This window comes from Rhinolophus ferrumequinum, chromosome 21, assembly GCF_004115265.2.
Source record: "Rhinolophus ferrumequinum isolate MPI-CBG mRhiFer1 chromosome 21, mRhiFer1_v1.p, whole genome shotgun sequence".
Classification (NCBI taxonomy): Eukaryota; Metazoa; Chordata; class Mammalia; order Chiroptera; family Rhinolophidae; genus Rhinolophus; species Rhinolophus ferrumequinum.
This window is the reverse complement of record NC_046304.1, coordinates 28,668,061-28,688,902: the sequence shown is the minus strand read 5'-3', so window position 1 is coordinate 28,688,902 and position 20,842 is coordinate 28,668,061. Positions and strand designations below refer to the sequence as shown.

Here is a 20,842-nt window from a genome sequence, read left to right as displayed (position 1 = left end):
ATAAACACCGTTCTAGTTTCATATTTCTGTCCAACTCTTATTTTCTTTTTTTCCCATGATTTCTTTAATGCACTACATCTCTTTTAGGGAGCTGTCATACTTTTCTGGAAAGAAAAGAAGTATATGGGACCTAACCAAGCCATCCTTTAATAAATGAACAAAATGCAAAATCTGGTTTCATCCTCGCAGAAGCCTAGTGATCATGAACCTCATATTTGGGATGAGAAAATTCAGGCACAGAGAGTTTAAGTAACTTATCTAAAGTCACACAGTTAGTGAGGGGTGTAGCCAGGATGCTAACCCAAGTCTGCCTGACTTGAAAGCTTCATGCCCTTTCTACTGCCTGGTGCTGCCAGATATTCTCCAGTCCCATAAAGTTTCCGCTGGTTTCTTGATCCAGGTCTCAAGACCTTCCAGAATCCAAGAGTCGAGCCATAGAACCAGCCACTGCTCCTATCTTCTCCCGTTTCGTCCAGGATAAATCAAGAGGGCACAGGTGCAGACTCCGTCTCCATGTCGTCCTCCCCAGCCCAAGCCTGACCAGTCCTCAGACAGCACATTACTGGCTTGGCACCTTCATTTTAGAGCCGCATGTACTGGGAGGGAAGCCTCATGCATGTGTTTCTGATTTGCATGCATCCCCCCTGGTCTCCACAGAGCTATTCAAAGTCCAAGAAGCCCCGGGATCCTTTTTTCCCCCTTACACACTCCCTGTCTTCTCCTCCTTCTCTCTCTCTCTATCTCTCACTCTCTCCCTCCCTCTCTCCCTCCTCCCATCCCTCAGCTTTTCTCTTTGAAGGAGAGAACTAGACTCTGCCAAATGAATATGTAACTCAAACTCCAAAAGGCTCGATGGAGGCTAGAAACTCCTGAGGCATGATCGCTGGTAGATGCCAGCTCTGCCGACAGGACTCCAGCTGGGACAGCGCTCAGTCCGCCAGGAAAGGGGGTGATGCTGGTGGTCTGAGTAATTTTTAGCTGATAATGTATCTAAATGCCCTGTGCCTGACCACCTAGAGGTAGGGGTGATTTCTCCACTTTATAGGCAAGGAAGCAAGGCTCTGAGAATCAAGAAGACCCTTTCATTTATTTGGTGCCTACTATGTGCTGAGTGCCTTCCATCTGATACCTCTCCGTCCTCACAGCAACCCAGGGAGGAGGGTGGGAGGTGGGTACCCTGAGGCCCTATGACCTCATAGAGCATCTTCCCTTCATCACACAGCTTATAAGAGGCGAAGTCAGAACTCACACCCAGGACCATGTGATTCCAAAAGCATTATTTCCCACCATGTGGAGGGACATGGGTTGAAAGGACAGGCACCTCCAGAGGTGCTAGCAAGGAAGTGGGTATACACCTTTGAAACCACCCCACTTCCCCTGAGCACCGTCAACAAGCAAAAGACGTGCCAAGCAGAGCCTGTCGTCTGTAGCCTTTCCCGGGAGGATTTGAGTGATCCGTGCAGGAGGGCTTATTCCAAAACAGCTCTCTCAAGGAGGAGAGTCCTGAACCTGCCTGTGAAGGATTGGGAGCCGCAGCCACGAGCGGCAAGCTTCTAAGTGAGCAGTGTTTGCCATTGGGTCCCCTCCTCTGAGTCCCACTTCCCCACCAAGACCAGCTGCATGATTTGCAGCCACCGTGCAAAATGAAAATGTGGGCCTGGTGTTCAAAAATCCTTCTTCATAAGACGGCAACAGGAGAGCATTAAAGCAACATAGGGCCCTGTGCAATGGCTGCCCGTGAAGCCAGCCCTCAGTGACTCCTTTCAGTACCCATCAGAGGACGGGGCGTCACCTTAGATATCTAGTTCCAAAAGCCCAGAGCGGGAGCTGCCCGGACAAGGCTCAGTAGCCCATAAGTGGCCCAGCAGGAACCATCACCAGCATCTCCTGATTCCTCACCCAGGCCTCTCTCCAACTATGCCCTTGCTGCTGGCAGCGCCCACCCCCAGTCTGATCTCACGCAGACTGAATGAATACCTGTTGATTTATTTCCATCCAAAAAGAAGTGAATGCTCATTCACAACCAAGTGTCAACAACCAGCATCAGGGTAAAGTGTGACCCTCCCACAGAGATTTTCATTTTCACAGGGATCAAAGCCTTCAACTCAGGAAACACACTCCACTTGGTGGCCTTCCAGGCATCAAAGAGTGGATGAGGAGCTGGTGCTAGGGACAGAGGAGAAGGCATTTACCTGCCCACCGATGGGTCAGGCCAACTCCACAGGGGCAATGCACAGAGAGACTTGGGGATGGGTGGATCTTAGGGACCCCTTCCAGCTTCTCACCGTGGCTCACATAAGTACTTCATTTTCATCACATGGGGCTCACAGTGGGAACAACCATTGTACTCTTCATCAAGGCTGAAAATCTCTCTGCAGGAAACTGGGCCCACCGTGACTTTGGCTTTCCCCCCCCAAACTCATGGTGGAGTCAGTTCTTCCCTGAAACAGGACCTGAAGAAGAAAGGAGAGAGAAGGAGGAAATAGGATGGAGGGCAGATGGGAGGGAAGGAAGGGAAAAAGGAAGAAAGGAAAAACATTGATTTTGCTTTTAATTGATTGTAAGCTTCATGAGAACAGGAACCATAGATGTCGTATTCCCCCAGAGCCTAAGACAACCAAGGCAGCCAGTACAGTGTCTGATATACTGTTGGTATTTGATAAATATTACAGATGGATGGATGGATGGATGGATGGATGGATGGATGGATGGTGGGTGGATGAATGGTTGTACGCATTAATATAGGTGTAGGCAGATGGACATGTAGATGGATGGGTGAATGGATGACAGGTGGATGAATTAATGGAGTGGATAGTTGGATGGATGAAAGGGTGGTGAGCAGTTGGATAGATGTGTGGGATAATAGATGAATGGGTGGAGAGATGGTTTGGACGGTGGGTGAAATGCTGGTAGGCCCTGTGTTAGATCGTTTTGTGTCTATGTCATTTTATTCTCCAAACACTGCCTTGAATCCTCTTTGAACAAAGTAGAGCTTTAAACAAGTAAAATAACTCATCAGCCTTGTGGGTTAAATATTGTTCAAGGTCACCTCTTCTGTAGCTAGAAAGGGCCCAGTCAGAATCCAAATCTCGGTCTGCCTGAGTCAACTCAAAGCTTTCTCCCCAGTACTAGCGTACTGCAGAGGCTGGCCATGTGCCCAGGGTACACCCTGCACCATTTTCTGCGTACACTTAACCCTGAACCTCTGGGCCCCATCTCCTGCTCCTGCCTCAAGGACGCAGGCACACTCAACATCTTTTCTAATATTTTCTAATTCATTCAGGCTCCTTGATGCATCACATGTTTCTTTTCTGGAATATTCCAACCAACACCTTCCATCTCTCAGAGATGAACTGACCAGGCTGGGTCAGGCAGGGAATGAAGTCCCTCTGACATGAAACCAAACCACACAAAAGAAATGTCCCAGTGAGTTGTCAGCTTTCTGTAAGCTGATTCTGTGTTTGCATTTAGAGTCTTGACACATACCTTTCCCCCGACCTCCTCCACCTCACCCTTTATTTCAACTCTCAAGGGTAATACCCTTTTGGAGGTCAGGGAACCCTAAGAGAATTTGATGAGAGCTAACATACTCTACTCTGCACCCCAAATACACACAAACATAAAATTATGTATACACGGACCCCTGACTTAATTCATTGTGTTGTGGAATTCACTGTTTTGTGTGTGTATCAACTCTTCATATTCTAGGTATCTAGTATGTGATCCAAAGTGGTTACTTCTGCTCCCATGTCTCTTTATCACTGTCAAAGCCTTAAACAATAAGGTGTATGCCAGGGCTCCACAAAGTTGCATAAACTGACTGTATCCTCTGTGAGTTGGGTAGACAGCTCATAAGAAGGTTCCCGAGGGTCCTCACCTCCCAGAATTCATGCCCTTGTCTACTTCTCTCCCCTTGAATGTGGACTAGACCCAGTGACTTTTTTCATCGAGTAGAATCTGGGTGTCCCTTCCAATATTAGATTACAAAAGACCCTGGCTTCCGTTTTGTTCACCCTCTTTTGCTCACTTGATCACTCACTCTTATGGAGGCCAACTGCCATTTTATAAACTGCCCTGGCCATCAGTCAGTGAGGAATGGAATCGTACCAATAACCTCCTGAGTGAGACTGAAAGCAGACCCATCCCCTGTAGACATGACTCTAGTCCCAGCGGTAGCCCCAGGAGCCCCAGCCCCAGAGATTCAACTAAGCCACATCCAGATTCCTGCTCCACAGAAACGTGAGATAATCAATGTGTGTTGCTTTGACCACTAAGTTTAGGAGTAATTTATTATACTTGGATAGACAATTAATACAGTTATCTGACATCCTATTGAACACCTGCTCTTTGCCAAAGGTCATAAGGGAAAAGAGATGAATAAGATCCACTCCATATCCTCTAGATAGTCTCAATCTGTGAGTCAGCTAATAAAAAGAGATCATTATAATTCAGTTACACAAATATTATAATAAAGTTATTGCACATTGACAGAATAAACAAACAATAAAAGTCAAGGCAAGTCACATAGTCAAACACAAAGTTAAGGGGACGGGAAATATACTCCACCCCCAGCAGTGAGAAGAACATGACACAGGGTGTAGATTCAGGAAGGGATAAGGAATTATGGCCACTCATACGATCTACTGCCATGAAAAGACATAGTAAGGAAACTTAAATGCCGGTGACTAAATAAAGAAGCCAAGCTAAGAAGGCTATAGACTGTATGACTCCAATTATATGACATTCTCGAGAAGGTAAAACTATGGAAACAGTCAAAAGACCAGTGGTTGCCGGGGTTAGGAGGGAGGGAGGGATGAATGGGTGCAACATGGAGGATTTTTAGGGCAGTGAAACTACTCTGTATAGTATGATATTACGATGGTGGATGCATGTCATACATTTGTCCAAACCCATTGAATGTACAACACCAAGGGTGAACCCTAACGTAAACTGTAGACTCTGCGTGATGAGGACCTATCAACGTAGGTTCATTGATTGTAACAAACGTACCCCTCTGGTGCAGGATGTGGATAGTGGGTGGGGGGGCTTTGCATGTGTGGGGGCAGGGGGCATATGGGGAATCTCTGTACCTTCTATTCAGTTTTGCTGTGAACCTAAAGCTGCTGTTAAAAATAAAGTCTATTAAAAATACAATCTACTACAAAGAGCTATGGCTTAGAAAAAAATACAGTTTAGAAAAAATATACATTTAATACATGTATTTTAAAAAGACTGGAAGGAACGATATCAAATGTTGATACAGGATGATGGTGGATTGGGCATCATTCTTATTTCCCTCTTTATATTTTTTCCATCTCCAAATAGTCTACAATGAGCGTGTTTACAATTAAAATAAGAAAAAAAAAGTTACAAAAATATGAGAAGAGCTCTTGGAGCATGAAGGAAAGAGAAAGTATTTCTGGCTGAGAGAGCCCAAGGAAGTGTCTAAAGGCAGGTAACATGGCACTGGCCCTGAAGAATAAAAAGTCCTCCAGAAGAGGACTGTAAGAGCATTTGAGATCCAGAAAACAGAATAAGGCCACGAATCCAGGGGCGGAACTTTCCTCAAAGCTCTTAGGACACTAAGTGCATCTTAAGGGTCTGCTGTGCAGCCAGGCCCAGGTGCACTGATAGGTAAGTGACGAGTGGGGCTAAACTCACCTTGTGGAGGGCAGAGTCGGGAGGAAATGGGCATTATTTAAAGAATCTAAAATGTCAGAGGCTGAAAGGACTTTTGAGAGAAGATTACCGCTTCATTTTATTTCAGGTCTTTTTTTTAAAAAAAAATTGTTTAATAGTGATTTCACATGGCTCAATCTAATATCAAGAGGGGACCTGAGCCCAAAGAGGGAGAGGGCTCGTCCCACAGAATCAGAGACAGTGAGGGGTAACGCCCAGACATGTCCAGTGCCGTTTCAAGAGCAAAGAAAGGACAAAGGCAACAAGTTTAAGCTTCTTCTGTGAATAGTTCTGATAAGGGTAGTTTTGGGGAGGAGCATCTTAGATCTTCAGAAACGCTGACTTGGGAGGGTTTTGCTGTGTGTACACTGTCAGGCTCATAGTAAAGAAAGGACTTAATGTTAGCTCCATCGTCATTGAAACAGGTACATCTGACTTTGTCTTAGAAGACCTTCTGCAGGTAGGCATGAGGTGAGCAGAGTCTTGGAAAATCCTCATGGGCAGAGACAGCATCCCGTTCTTACCTGTGGTGTCTACGGGTCGTGGCACAATTCCAGGTACAGGCCCACTGTTCAGTACTGTTTGTAGACCCAAGGCCATGGGCCTTCAGCCAACAGTCACCCCTTTGTCTCCTACTCTCCCAGGATCAGAAGACGTCTCCAGGTCTTGGTCTGTGACTTTTATTTTTACGTAAAGAGCTTTGGGTAGCAGGAGGTGAGGCAGAGGGGAATAGAGTGCGGAGATTGTATAGCCATCAGGGGGCCCTGAAGCTCAGGGGTGGCTCCACTGAGCCACTTTTTGTGTTGCATTTAGAAAACACAGGTTTTTATAAGGAAAAAAAGGGGCAAATCCATTTCTCTGCTGGGGGAATTTGGGAGCAAGCATTAGCCTCCTAAGAGGGTTCACAAGGTGTGTGTGTGTGTGTGTGTGTCTCTCTCTCTCTCTCTCTCTCTCTCTCTCTCTCTCTCTCTCTCTCACACACACACACACACACACACACACACACCCCACACTCATTTCGTATCAAGCACCAGGGTAAGTAAGTCAGAAAGGAATGGTACCATTGTTCCCGGTTTATGCCTGTTTTTCAAGAGTCTGCCCCGGAAAGTCACCTCTCTACCCTTCCCCTACCTGAAATGAGATTAGAACTTGCCCTTGCTTTTGCCCCAGGACCAGTGCAGCTCAGAAGGCTCACAGCAGGGCCATGCAGTACGCACTAATCATTTCTTCCTATCTCCGCATGAGATTAGAAGGCGCTGGGCTCCGGCTCCTGGTACAGCCTGACTGTGCGAGGCCCCCACACTCCCCGGCCACTGTGAAATACCCGGAAAAAACAGGTCCTGGAAGAAAAGACCTTCTTAAGGAGCTGCAGCCTCAAACTCCTCTTTCATTGAAGTACTTGGCGGAGGTGGGGGCAGGGAGTATAGGGACTGAATGAACATAGAAGGAGGAGAATCTGCACGTTTCAGGAGACCTCTGCCCTCATGGAGCCTGCTAGTGGGGGAAGTCTGATGAAGCCCTTGAAAATGCCTCCTCCCCCCTACACATGTCCCCAGACTAGAGCCCCACAATGCCCCAGGCCCTCAGGAGCCTCATTTATCAAGTCTCCAAGCCTCCCCTGAAGATGAGCTTCTCAGTTTTACTTCCTGATTGCCCAGGGAGAGGAGACTGCCCACCTTGAAAGTTACCTCCAGGCAAGCTTCAGGCTTGGGACCCACTTGCCTCTCTCTCCCTCTCTCTCTTCCCAGCTCTTGTTTCAACCAAACAGAGCTCTTCCTGAACGTGGCCTGTAGCTCTAAAGCCTCAGAGGAGAGCCTGCTTCTGTGACTCTTTCCAGCTGTCAGAGAGGCCAGCTAAGAATAACTGCACCCGAAATAGCACTTGGGGTGATTTAGGTGTGGCTCAGCCCAGAGGCAGGTGGATGGACTAGATGACTTTTGGGAGTTCCTTCTACTCCTTGGATACCTCATTCATTCAACAGAAATACACTAAGTACCTACTACGTGCCAGGTATTATGCTGGGTACTAGGGATATTACGATAAGACATTTGGCCCCTGTCCTCATGGAGGTCTGAGCTTAGTGAGTAAGCCACAGCCCCTTTTGCTGCCACCATGTTGCCTGCCCCAGTTGAGATCAGTAGGTTCTGCCTCTGTGCCATGGCACTGTGTTCAGACCTCTGGCCCAGCTTGGAATACGCTGTACTATATTTACCCACCTCTTAAGTTGCTTCCTTATGAGATTCTGAATTCTGGAAACAAGAATCATTTCTATATCCCCGCAACTTAGCACATTGCCTGGTCCATTGTAGATATAGAATAAATATTTGTTGAATAGTGGATGGATGGATGGATGGATGGATGGATGGATGGATGGATGGATGGATAGATGGGTGGATGGATGGATGGATGATAGATGGATGGCTTGATGGACATACTCATAGATCAATGGATCAAGTACTTTACTTTATGGAGATATTGTCTAATAGGGATTTTCTATCTGCTTTTTTTCTTTGAGCCCAATTTGATTTGGCTTGTATATCAATTTGGGCCATACTAAAATTAAGTATAAGATACCTACATTGAAGACTTGAGGGAGAATAAGAATGACAACTTTAGGACATACATGCCAATGCTTGTCACTTCTACACTCTTTTCTGCTAAGTCCAGACGCTCCTTAGGGTCCCTCTCAACAGTGTCTAAGACATTTGCAGCCAACCACTGGAGATGTTAGTTATGGTGAAGCTTATTTGCCATCCACAACTAGAAGATCAAGCTTGGCAAAGAGAAGCAGTGGTTAGGTTCCAATAAATCATTGAGAGCAAATGATCAGATAAAAAGCTTCTAAAACAAAGTCTTGTGATCAACCATTGTAACTAATATCCAGCAGTATTTACAAATACATTAAATTTTCATTCAGATGCTAGTTAATGATTTTGTTCTATATATTGATGGATGAATTGCTTACTCGTCTCCACAAGAAGCTCCCTGAAATGCCCAAGTTTCCCAGGGAATCCCCAAATTTCCCAAGTCAGCCCTAAAGAAGGCCAAACTCTAATTATGTCACCATTTCATCCAGAACTTCCAAGAGCTCTCCATCATCCACATGACAAAACTCCAGCTCCTTAGAAGAGCCTTCCAGACCTTCCATGAAATTCAAGATGCAGCCACATAGGACTCCCTGCCAACATGCCACTTCTCTCTACTGGAAGTCTTCATTCTCTGCTTCCCTCAGAATGCTTTTCCCCCCCATCTCTACCTAGTTTAATTCTGCCCATTCTTGTGAGAACATAGGAAAATGCTTCCAATTAATGATTCATTTTAACAATGAATGCAAGAATGCATGCTTAATACGACAACATATGACATGACAACAACAGCCATGGAGAAGCTGTACCCAGGGGGAGAGGCTGGCAAGAAATGCAGCAGAATGCCAATAAAACTTTTGTTGGTGGTATGGAACCGTGAGCGATACTTCGCCTTTATTTTCTACATGGTTTTTCATATAGCTCTGTTGTTCTTATAACAAGATTTTTACACTCAACCAGCATCTACTATAGGATGGTAAGTAAGCTACTTTTAAACCTTACACCTTTATTACAGTTCAGTTCAAATGTTATCACCTCCAAGATGCCTTCCCTGACTACCCACTTCCATTGTCCCCATAAAACGCAGGACTTCTTCCCCTATGTTCCATAGTCTTTCATTACTGCCTCTGTCAGAGGAGTTATCAGGATCTATACTGAATCATAGATGATTGTATATACACTTGTCTTTAGCTTTATGATAAAAGGATATTATTTTTGAATCAATAAATGAAAGAATGGTCATGTTTTCAGTTTGTTATGATATGGAATAAATCATTACATTCTCATTTCTACTTTCGACTTTTTATGTGACCCCTCTCAATTTCTGCCGCCCGCTCCCCACCCCCAATTATTCCAAATCGCAGGCAATTATTTGCAAGCATTTATAAGACCAAAACGTAGGGACCTTCAGGGTGGGAAGTGCCCAGATCTTCTAATACACATTGGCCTTTAAAACAAGTAAAATCAACCACTTAGGTAATTAATTTGCAGGAAATATGAATACCAAGTCTTGGTGGCAAGCTGTACACTGATCTGTGGGATTTAAGCATTCAACCAGTTGGGTGAAGAATTAGGTGTGCCAGTGTTCCTGACAACAATAAGAGAACGGGCCTTCGTTCCCAACTGAGACTACAGAATTACCCATCAGACTCACACAGGTACAGCATAATTGGTGTAGACTTATTTGTTTGAACTTGCAAAATGGATTTCTCAAATGTTTGAGCTGGTGCTAGAAGTGTTTTCAAAGTGCCTGTATACTCATCTTAAATACACACATTATTAAGGGATTTTATTTGACGTTTAACAATTTTGTATATTAATATTCCTCTCTTTGCCCTAAATGGCCTAATCCGTCTAAATCCGTAGCATCAAAAGTCATTACACAAAAAGAACAAGATGTTGCCAGAGCCACCGTGGCCCAGCATTGAATTTGCGTGAGCTGAGATGATTCAGGCAGATTTATATCCTGTTATTTCCTGAACTCGGAGCAAAACCTCACAGGTTCAAGACTTTGCAAGCATTTGTCTGAGCAATCTCACTTCATCACTTTGAAAGGGATGGAGTTTCTGCCATCTGCTCGAGCAGTGATGCTTCATGAAAAAGAGAAATCTCTCCGTCTCTCTCCAGCTGGATATCTGAACCCCAGGGTGGGTCCAAGGCTCATGGCCACTGGAAAGAGGGTTATCTTGACTTAATCTTCCCTCCCATGGAAACTTTTCTTTTACCTCTTGCCTGCGTTTCCAATGACATGGAAAGATACTTGAAGAGCGTATAAGTGGAACTTTATATTCTGAAATTATTACTTTGTTCTTCTCACTACCAAATGACATAAGGGTTAGGAGGGAATAGTGGTTTTTAATCATTTTTGAGTCACACACATCTTTGAGAATTTGATGAAAGCTATGTACTCGCTCCCTTGAGAAAGTCAGATATGTGCACACATGCAAAATTTTGCTTGCAAATATAAGCAGTTCACATGGTGAATTACTCATCCGTGGCTTTCCCAAGGGTCTATGAACTCCAGTTTAAGTCTGTCTCATCTAAGCAACGAAAGCTTGCACGGCCCTTTGATTTAGAAAGTCTTTTCAAATCTATCTTTCATTAGATAACTTAGTAAGGTAGGTACTCCTTGCACCCTCATTCGCAAAACATATTGTCGATCTGGCTTATCAGAAATATATTTTGACTTTCTGCTCTCAAATCTTAATTTTCACCCACTCCTGATGGGAAACTGCACTTTGAAAATTCAAATTCTATTTGTTATGGATTTTTTAAACTAATGTAACACTAATTCCTTTCCTTCCCTATTAAGAATGGAAAGATCACAAACTGAATTCAAAAGGTGTGGGCTAGAATCTAGATGCTGCCTTCTTTAGGTGTCACTAAGTCATGTCTCTGAGCCCTGGCTTTTTCATTTGAAGAAGGGGCCCGACAACACCTACTCACACTGGTCCAGGGGATTACATGAGTCAGGCCAGGATTCTCGTCTGAGCCACACCCCACAGTGGGACATATCAATATCTCTGAACACATTTCAGTCGACCTATTGTTTCCATAATACAAACTACAAAGAGTCCAACCTACAAAATCTTCTAGGCTGGTGGCACTAAGCAGAAGATAGAGTGAGCAAGTGTTACAGGTAGCCGGAGGGTTATTTTTAAAAAGGTTTCTTAACTCCTGTGATAACAATGATTTAACGTGTCTATCCCAATGTTCATTTCTCTGTCGTCTACCTTTGAATGGGAGGCTATGAGATCAAAGAAAACCAGTTGTTTCATCAGATATCCTGAGTTATTAATAAACTCTCAGAACAAAAGCATGGATTCTGTCAAATGCTACGCATGAACCTATCCAGAATCCGGGCCTCTGGTTACTTGGAATTGCCTACTAGACCACCATTTACACATCCCCTGACCCCTTTGCTCAAAATAGCTACCCCATCCTTGCTCACTGCATCCCTGCTTTCCGCCCAGTGGGTTATTGGCAGCCATGGTCAGGGGTAGAATGACAACTTGGCATGGCAGACAGGATGAGCTCCTCCTGGCATGTTTGTCCTCAGCCTAAGAGGAAGCAGACAGGGCCACAGCTAACCTGCCCAGCACCACTGTGTGACGTAGGACAAGATGCCCCTCTGGGAGGAATAATTAGGAAAGGTGGCTCCCCCAAGCTGCCCAGCTCTATGGGCACAAGACGTGGCAATCGGAAGAAGAAGGGCTGGGTTTCAGCCCTTGCTTTCTCCCAGATCTGGTGTTCACGATCAGTAAATAAGCGGCGTAACCCTGGAGCAAACCTCCCCTCAGGTCTCAGTCCTTTTCCCCAAGGATTGAGGCCTGAGACACAGGAATCAGCAACTACAAACGAGGAGGAGGGCATATGGCCCCGGCCGGGGATTAGATATCACCAACCCTGCTCCCCAGTGCTGCCGTTAGGGACAGTCACTTATTTGATTAACAAATACTTAACGAGACCTTTCTATATGCCAACTACACAGGTTTTCATTGGCTTCTTATAAAATCTCAGCAAGATAACAATTATTATTCCTACTTTATAGGGAGGGAAACTGAGGCTCAGAGAGACTAAGTTATTTGCACAACAGCATCCAACTAACAGGCGGCAGGGCTTGAATGCAAAGTCACTGGTGTCGGACTTCAAAGTCTCAGTTGGCCCATCCAAAGCCTTAGGTCCGTGCTTGTCAAATCTAGCTGCATGTTAGAATCACCCACGGAGCTCTAAAATCCTACTAATGCCCAGGCCTCACCCCAAACGTTCAGACTTAATTGGTCTAGGGTGGGATCAAGCATCAAGGTTTTTGTTGTTGTTGTTTTATACCCTCCCTGGTGATTCTAATCTGCACCCAAGTTTGAGGACCACAGATTTAGTTGAATGACTCACCCTAGTCAAACTCAACCTATTTCCACCCAAATATCTGCAGAGACAGATGGTCCATCGGGGAGTGAGATTTGATATGGCATCAGACAAGATTCCCATTGCTAAAATGTAACTCCATTCCCTGTCACTCCTTTGGACCTTGAACTTTTCCAGCGTTCTTCTTAATATTAAATAAAACTTGTTATCCTAATGCATCTTAGTGGAGACTGGCTGTAACTAATACCAAGAATGGGGGATTTGGAAGAGGACTGGTTGGGAAGCAGGTATAGGGAAATTCGTGGTAGAGAAGGTAGACTAAATAATTACGATGATAATAATAATTAATAATGGTAATGAATGTTAATAATAGCTAACCTGTACTGAGCACTTATAGTCTTGGTCCTGTTCTAAGCACTTCATAAATATTAAGTGAATTACCCCATGAGGTAGGTATGTCAACTCCCCTATTTTACAAATGTGGAAACTGAGGCATAAAGAAGCAATTTAATAGTTTGCCCAATTTTACTTTGCCAGGCAACCTGACTCCCCAACACATCCTTAAATTGTGTCCACTTGACTGGCTCCCCTGCCCCAGTCAGAGTCTTATTTCTGAGGGTCCCTGGAGCACTGCTTCAGCCTCCTGGATGTGCAGCTGCTTAGTTCTCCTATGCGCAGCAGTCTCCTCTGCTCGGCCTAGCCCAGAGTGACCAAGGCACATCAGTCGCGCGGGGTTAGGGAAGGAGCCCTAGCCTGATGGTCACAGGGTCTGGGGTCTCAGTGCAGGGCTGCAAATCCTGGTCAAATTACTTTCCTCTCTGGGCTTAAGTTTCCTTCTTTTAAAATGAAGGCTTTGGGTTGAATCATCCATATAGTCTCTGAGAAGTCCTGCAATAAGGAAACTGGACTCATTAGGATTTCTTAAATTAATATGATCCCTGGGATAGATTGTGTTATTGTTTCCAATTTTTCACCCCATCCTGTATCCACACTCTTTGGTGTGACTTGCATTTCCTGCCATGGGAGGTGGAATATATTTCCTTGCCTCGTTAACATGGCTTGGCCGTGTGACTTGGTCTGGCCAATGGGATGTTAGTGAACATGAAGGAGGAAAATGGCCTGAAATGTGCTTATGGAGGTAAGTTTGCCCCCTTGTTCTTCCAACACCACAAGGACAACATGCCCTGGGTAGCCTTCTGATCCCAGAAAAATAAGAGACTTGTGGAGCAGGGGCACCCCAGCTACCCCATAGGCTTGTCAGCAATACAAAAAACAAACAAAAAAAAACAGTAAGAATACATGCTATTGTTAGCAAGTAAGTTTGGGGTTGGTTTGTTACTCAGCATTAGTGCAGCAACAGCTGACTGATGTAACTACCAAATCATTTCTTAGTTAACATCTATGAAATGCTCAACTGAATGAATGTTCCAAGGAATACATTTTAAGAAGTGCTCCTCTAGGAACATCTGAGGTGAGTCAGTTCTCCCAACTTTCTGAGCCTTCCTTAGCCACACTACTCCCATCTTTGGTTAGAGTTTAATATCGGTGTCTCATCTCCCTGCACAAACTGGAAGCTCCTTGAAGGCAGAGCCTTACTCATGATCATCTTCATATCCTCACTGTGGACAAGAAATGTGCACAAGATAATCTCTAAGTATCCCTCCATCTTCAACATCTTAGAATGAAGCAGCCAACACCCCTCCTTCAATAAACCATCTGTGGAGACGGGGAGCCAGGGCCATACTCTGTGCCAACCTCCCCATGTCCACACTTAACGTCTGGTCTTATTTCATCGATCAATTCAGCCACCATGTACTGGGCTCTTATTAACTGCTGGCTGTTGTGGACATTACGACGACGAGCAGGACACTCTCTCTCCCCTGTCAAATAGTTGCTGCCAGTCTAACTGACACTGAGATTTGAGGCTCAAAGTCCATAGACAGAGACACACAGAGGAGGGTCAGTCACCCAAGGTTTCCAAGCAGGAGGTGGCATGGCCAACCTCAAACCCTGGGCCTTTCCGCACTGTTTATTGTTCTGTCCTCTGGAGTCTAGATCATAAACCATCCTGTCTTCAATGAAAATCCAAGAAAGTCAGTCTGTTACAGCACTGAGCTTCTCACTAATTAAGCATCCCCCACCCTCCCTCCCAGGCAACTCTGAAGGCTCTTCAAGCAAATTTTGGGGATTTCCTAGAGGGGGCCAGGCTTTTGTCACTTGAGCAATATCCTTTCACACCCTCTAGTGGTTAGAGGGCAACCTGACATCCTGGAGGAGGGAGGTGACTCCCCTGGGCCTATAAAGTAAGCCTGTTACACTAAACAAGGTCCTCCAGGAAAGCCATTTGGCAATAAGTTTCAAAAGCACTAAACACAATCCTCCCCTTTAACCCAGTAATTCCACTTCTGGGACTCTACGCCAAGGTGATAATCCAAACATGGGGGAAAGTCTGTTAGCACAATGATGTTCAGTGCTCCATTGTTTATAATATCTACAAGTAGTAAATATCCTAAATGACCAAAAATAGGCAAATGGTTAAGCATATTATGACCCATCCACACAAAAGAGTAAGCACTGTAAAGTCACTTAAAATGATGGGAAGAGGTATGGTAAAATAGCAGAAATGTGAATATTGAAATCAGAGGGACCAATCTAATCTCCAGCAGCCGGTTATTGTTGACTAGCTGCTTAAGCTCTATGATCCTCAGTTTCTCAATCTGTAAAATGGAGCTACTGACAACCACCTTGCAACCTGGAAATTAGATGAGAGACCGTATGTAGAGCCCCTGCCGCTATGTCTGGCCCACAACAGGATAAGCAATCAATGGAGTTGTTAGTGGTAGTATTACTAACGTTTAAAATTATGTTACAAAAGGAAAATGCATCTGAAATCATGGTAAGAAAAAACAAAAGCAGCATGCAAAATTGTATGGTCACTATGATGACCACATTTATGCAAAAGAAGAAAGGAAGATAGGAAGGAAGGAAGAGAGGGAGGTAGGGAGAAAGGGAGGAAAGAAGATGCATAGGGAGAAAAATTCTGAAAGATCTTCTCGTACATCAAATGCTGACAATGTTTTGTTTTGGTTTTTTCCCTTTCTGTTTTCAGTAAACCTTTCTTGAGCAGGATGTACTCCTAACAGAATATGCATTGGAGACCCAAAGATTAAAGAAAGCACCTTAAGGAGCTCAAAGTCCACTAGGTGAGACAGTTAACAGACGACACAAACCAAAGGAAAAGGGGCTGGGACAGAGGGATGGAGGGAGGGAGGAGTCAGGAAAAGTTACCTGGGAGACATTGTACCTGAGCTGAATCTTGAAGACTCGTGCACTTTTCCCCAACCTTCTAAGAACGGTGACAACTCATCTGGGGGAGTTTAATTTCATGACACTCATCCAGCTTCACTCTAAGTAAGGTATTCCGAAGTGATTGAGGAGGAGATTTAAGAGGAGGTCAGTGGAGACAACGAGCCCTGGCTTTTGCTGTACCCCACACCCAACCTAAGCTTGCAGAACCTTTAGTCCTTCCCATACAGGGAAGTGCCCAGCCTGAAAGAGACATAGATAGTGACATGTCAAATCAGTGCCACATGAGTGAGTGGAGGCCATTTCCTTTCTCTCACAGTATTAGCTACTTAGAATTTCCCAGAAGGAATCACAAGTGTCGACTAAACTTTTACATGCTCAGTAAGGTTTTGCTCCCCTGGCTGTCCTAGCACCACTAGCCTCTTTGACTCTACCCTAAATGTAATAGATGCAATTAGTAGTTTACAAGGTCTCCAGCCTGAGACACACAGGAGTCGTGAAGCCAGAACTCTCACTGGCTCTTACTCAGGAGGGAGGTCATTGAAGCTGCAGCTTCATCCAACTTCCGTCTCTAGGCCAAGAGGTTAGAAACATAGGGGTCGCATCCATTTCTCTAGTTTCCTTCTATTTTCATTTGACCTCTACCCTCATAAGGGTAGGACCTGAACAAGCTGGGGTGCTCAGAGGACCCAGATATCTATGTAACTCCCCATCACATTGCCTGGAGCACTCACTCACCCCCAAGTCCTTTCTGTCCGGTTCAGAGAAGTAACTCTCTGTGCCAGTTACTATTGCTACATAAGAAAGCTTGGTGGTATAAAAAAAAAAATTCAACCATTTTATTATACCTATGGATTCTCCTAGTCAGAAATTTGAAATGGGCACGGCACAGTGCCCGACTCTGCTCCATGATGCCCAGGGCCTCAGCTGGGAGGATCTATGCTGAAGCTGACTTACTGGCTGGGGGCTGGGATCGTCTTCAAGCTCACTCACTGAAACGTGTGATAGTTGAGGCAGGCTGCAGGCTGACACCTTAGCAGCGACTATCAGCAGAAACACCTACACGTAGCCTCTCATGTGGCTACTTGAGCTTCCTCAGATCATGGTGGCCAGGTTCCAAGCGTGAGCCTCCCTAAAGCACCAAGCCTTGAATGGTTCCCTACAGAACCATTCCCTAAAGAACCAAGCCATCACTTCTGCTTTAGTCACTCACAACCCTCCCAGATTCAAGGGGACGGAATGTAGACCAGGACTCTTGACGGGAGAAGGTGTCAGTCACCTTCCAGGACAAACATGTGGGATGGAAGATGCAACCATTTTTGGAAAATGCAATTTGCCACACTCTCCCTTTCCACTGGAATCAATGAGAAGATGTACCTTTTCAGCCCAATTAGATTTTATGCTGAGTGCCAAGACATCGCTGTCTTGAGGCCTCTGCTATCACGAAGAGTGAGCCAGTCTTAGTTTCTTCTCCATTCTTACAGCTCCCATCCCCAGAAGATCGTGGGACTTGTTCTGAGGGAAAAAGCCACAAGCCTGAGTATCACTAACATTCCCTGAACTGTTTCCAACCATCAGCTACACATCTACTTAGGATGTCCTCTCCCACCAGACTGCTTTCCTTCTCCACATCTAGTACAATGTCTTTGGAAGACAAGGTGACCTTTTCTATTAATAATAGTCAACAGGTCTGAGTCCAAGGGCTAATTGTCAGTCCCAAAGGGTTCAGTCACACAGATTGTCTCATCAAGACAAAACAAAATAAACACCCTAATAAATTCACCTGGCCAGCTTCCCAATGTATACCAGGTATGCATAAGTTGGCTGAAGCTTAAGCCTGTATAATAGGAGTTAAGTGAGAAGAAAAAAGCTCCGAGAATGTGGTGGCATAAAGCCCTAAAGATGGCTTTGGAATATATCATTCTGGAATCCCAAATTAGGAAGGAGTTGTTTGACACATACAAGTAGGCCCCATTTTAAGAAAACTCACTTGGCTGTAATCTCTAAGGTCTAACAACAAATTTTAAAAATGCAAGAGTACTTCACTTTCTATCAAAGACAATGCTTTATATTAAAGCGACTTCTTTGATGGATTTAAATATTGGTTTCCAGATTGGCAGTAACTAAGAGGCAGAAAAATATAAAACTAAGGATTGGGCCCACAGCCAATCAAAGACCAATCACAAATCAAGACAAACTTCTGAAGCTGTAACATCCAGAACTAGGGAAGCGAGGTTTGCTTTATACGCATGCATAGACTTTATTTTTGTATTCTATTTTTTGATTGTTTTTATTACTCAAAACAGCTCCATTAGTTTTATGTAGCTTTCTGACGTTCTTGGGCCGTCAACACGTTCACAACGGTTTTCTGCTCCTCGATAAGGAACGCACGCTTGATCCTGTCACGGACACCATTTAGCACAGATGGATCCACCGTAGGCCCTGCTGACACGGTTTTTCATTTTGGACAACCTCATTTGAATTTCAGTTTTCGCAGCACGAACTTCACGAGGTCGGCCTGGGCACACGCCATGTGCAGGTTTTGGTGCACTCCCAACCTTCTTCGTATAAAGGTAAACAACTCTATCACCAGGAACACAGGACAGCCTAGTTTTGTTAGAGGCTGTATTGTAGGACAGCCTCTGACAGTACGTCAAACGCTGGCCCATTCTGAATGCCTGTAGACACCAGTCCCACTACCCATGCATAGAATTTACATGGCAGACCTGGAATCCATTCACTGTGTAAAATCAAGTATTCCTATGATGTGGATCTAAGGCTGCATTCCAGGCTTGAGGAGTAACATGAACAATTGCACAGGAAGAACAAAACAAGTGTGGTATGTTTATGGGATGTGGAGGAGACAGACATGCCTGGAGAAGAGCATGTGTGTCAGGAAGCAGAAGAAAATCAAATTGGCCAGGTAGGGTGGGGCCATTTCAGCAGGCTTTGAAAGCTACGCTGAGGCGTTTGAACTTGAATTGTTAGACAATAGAGAGCTTCCAAGCGTTTTTCCTCCAAGCGCAGCATGATCAGGGATGAGTTTTAGGATGATTAATCTGATGGGAGTATCTGAGGCTGGAGTGGGGACAGGGACAGAAGCTAGGGGATTGTCACAGCCACGAAACTGAGGGGAGGAGGGCCTGAACCAGAGGGAGGCAAGAGGATTTGATGGTCTGTTTCCATATGAAAGCTATTTCTAAAGGAAGCTAGCACATGTGTTCACGAGGGCCCAGATCTTACCGCAAGTCTTCCCACCTTTGGAACAGTGGTGCTTCTAAGTTATTTTTTCTGAGTTATCTCTTCTTGGATCCCTCTTCAGCTGTTTTTCCAGCTTCTAAAACTCCATGTTATCAGGTTAGCAAACAGGGTGCGTTAAATCCAAGGTTGTTCAAGGTATAATCAAAGATTAATGAGGACTAGAAATTATTTTTAGCAAACCTATGGTCTCTTAAGCCTCCAAGAACAGGGTCATCTATCAAACTTGAACCCCAAGAAGGTCATGTTTCACTGACGTGCCAAATAATCAAGTCCCCATACTTTTGGGGACTGCCTTCAGAGTCTGCAATATATCTATTTTAAACTCAACATCTTCTTTTAACAATGCAATTAATTTTTTTTTTTTAAAGAAATGGTCACAGGTCAAGTCTGGTAGAGAATAAGATGATCACTCAAGCTGGGTAATGGCTCTCTGGGTTAAAATGCACAACAACAAAAAAAAAAAGTGAGACTTCAAAGAAATGTATTGAAATAAAGTGAGTGTTTTCTTATTATCTTTTGAGACTCTATATCTATAGTGATGTCTCATTCTTCATTCATTTATTTATTTGTGTTTTTACTCATTTTGTCTTGACCAAATTGCCAGTTTGTCTTATATTTGAAGTTGCCTCAAAAATTTAGCTTGGAGGTACAGGGGACAAAAAAATGAAAAGAAAGAAAAAATACAATTGATCTCCCTGTGTAATCTGTAAACTTAATGAAAGGGAAGTTTCCAGAGAGAAGTTGCAATAAAAGTTTTAAGTAAGGGTAGGAGCTCAATTTGGCTAACATTAAGTAAAGATGCAAAGATTTGTCATTGTTTTAATCAACAGGATTGAGATGCAGGTCAAAATTGACAAGAGGATCCCTGCCCTCAAGCTCATAACCCATGAACTACTGAACAAACTTCTATGTTGGCTACTTTTACATAGATAACATCTACTTAAATGTCTAATTCATATTTTTCATTTTCTACCCTTGCGACAGAGATGTTACATTCTCACTAAGTAGCCATGTGCTCCTCCACCTTTCCCAGATTTCCTTTCAGTTAGATTTGAGCCATGTAACTAGTTCTGACCAATGGGATGGGGAGATTCACTCAACTCATGTTGGGATGTTGGGGCGATGGGAGAGATAATCTTTGATAGGGTTAAGCCAATGAGTTTGGGGGCTTTCTTTGTTACCATAACTTAGCTTTCTGGCTGAAAATTCTGAAATAGTACACAGAGGATGGTAATGATTGATCTGGGGGTAGTGGAAAGGTCAGGGGCTTTTAGAGTGGCCCCAACCTGGGTGAAGCTACTGACAGGCTGCCTCTAAGTCATTTGAAGTCTACAAATCTCAGAAGAAGAGATCAATCCTCTTCCTTCTGTGAAAACAGACCTCCTGATCCTGGAGACAGGGAAAGAGAATCTATGGCCTCCCTTGGAATCTCCCACAGACTGACCACAGACGAAGTTTTCATACAACAGAGGGGGGTAAGCCCTTTATCCCATCTGCTCTGTCACATCCAAAAAGGACTTCCAAGCAAATAAATTATGTTATTTCTTCCTTTAAAACACAGATGTAAGCAATGGATAAATAATCTGGGCTACATCCAGACAAAGGACTATTCAGCACTAAAAAGAACTGAACTATCAAGCCATGAA

General features: G+C 44.3%; 1 pseudogene; it reads right to left on the bottom strand.

The window, feature by feature from the left end:
* Positions 1–18,252: 18,252 nt before the first annotated feature.
* Positions 18,253–18,604, bottom strand: LOC117013197 (60S ribosomal protein L34-like; annotated as a pseudogene).
* Between the last annotated feature and the right edge of the window lie 2,238 nt (positions 18,605–20,842).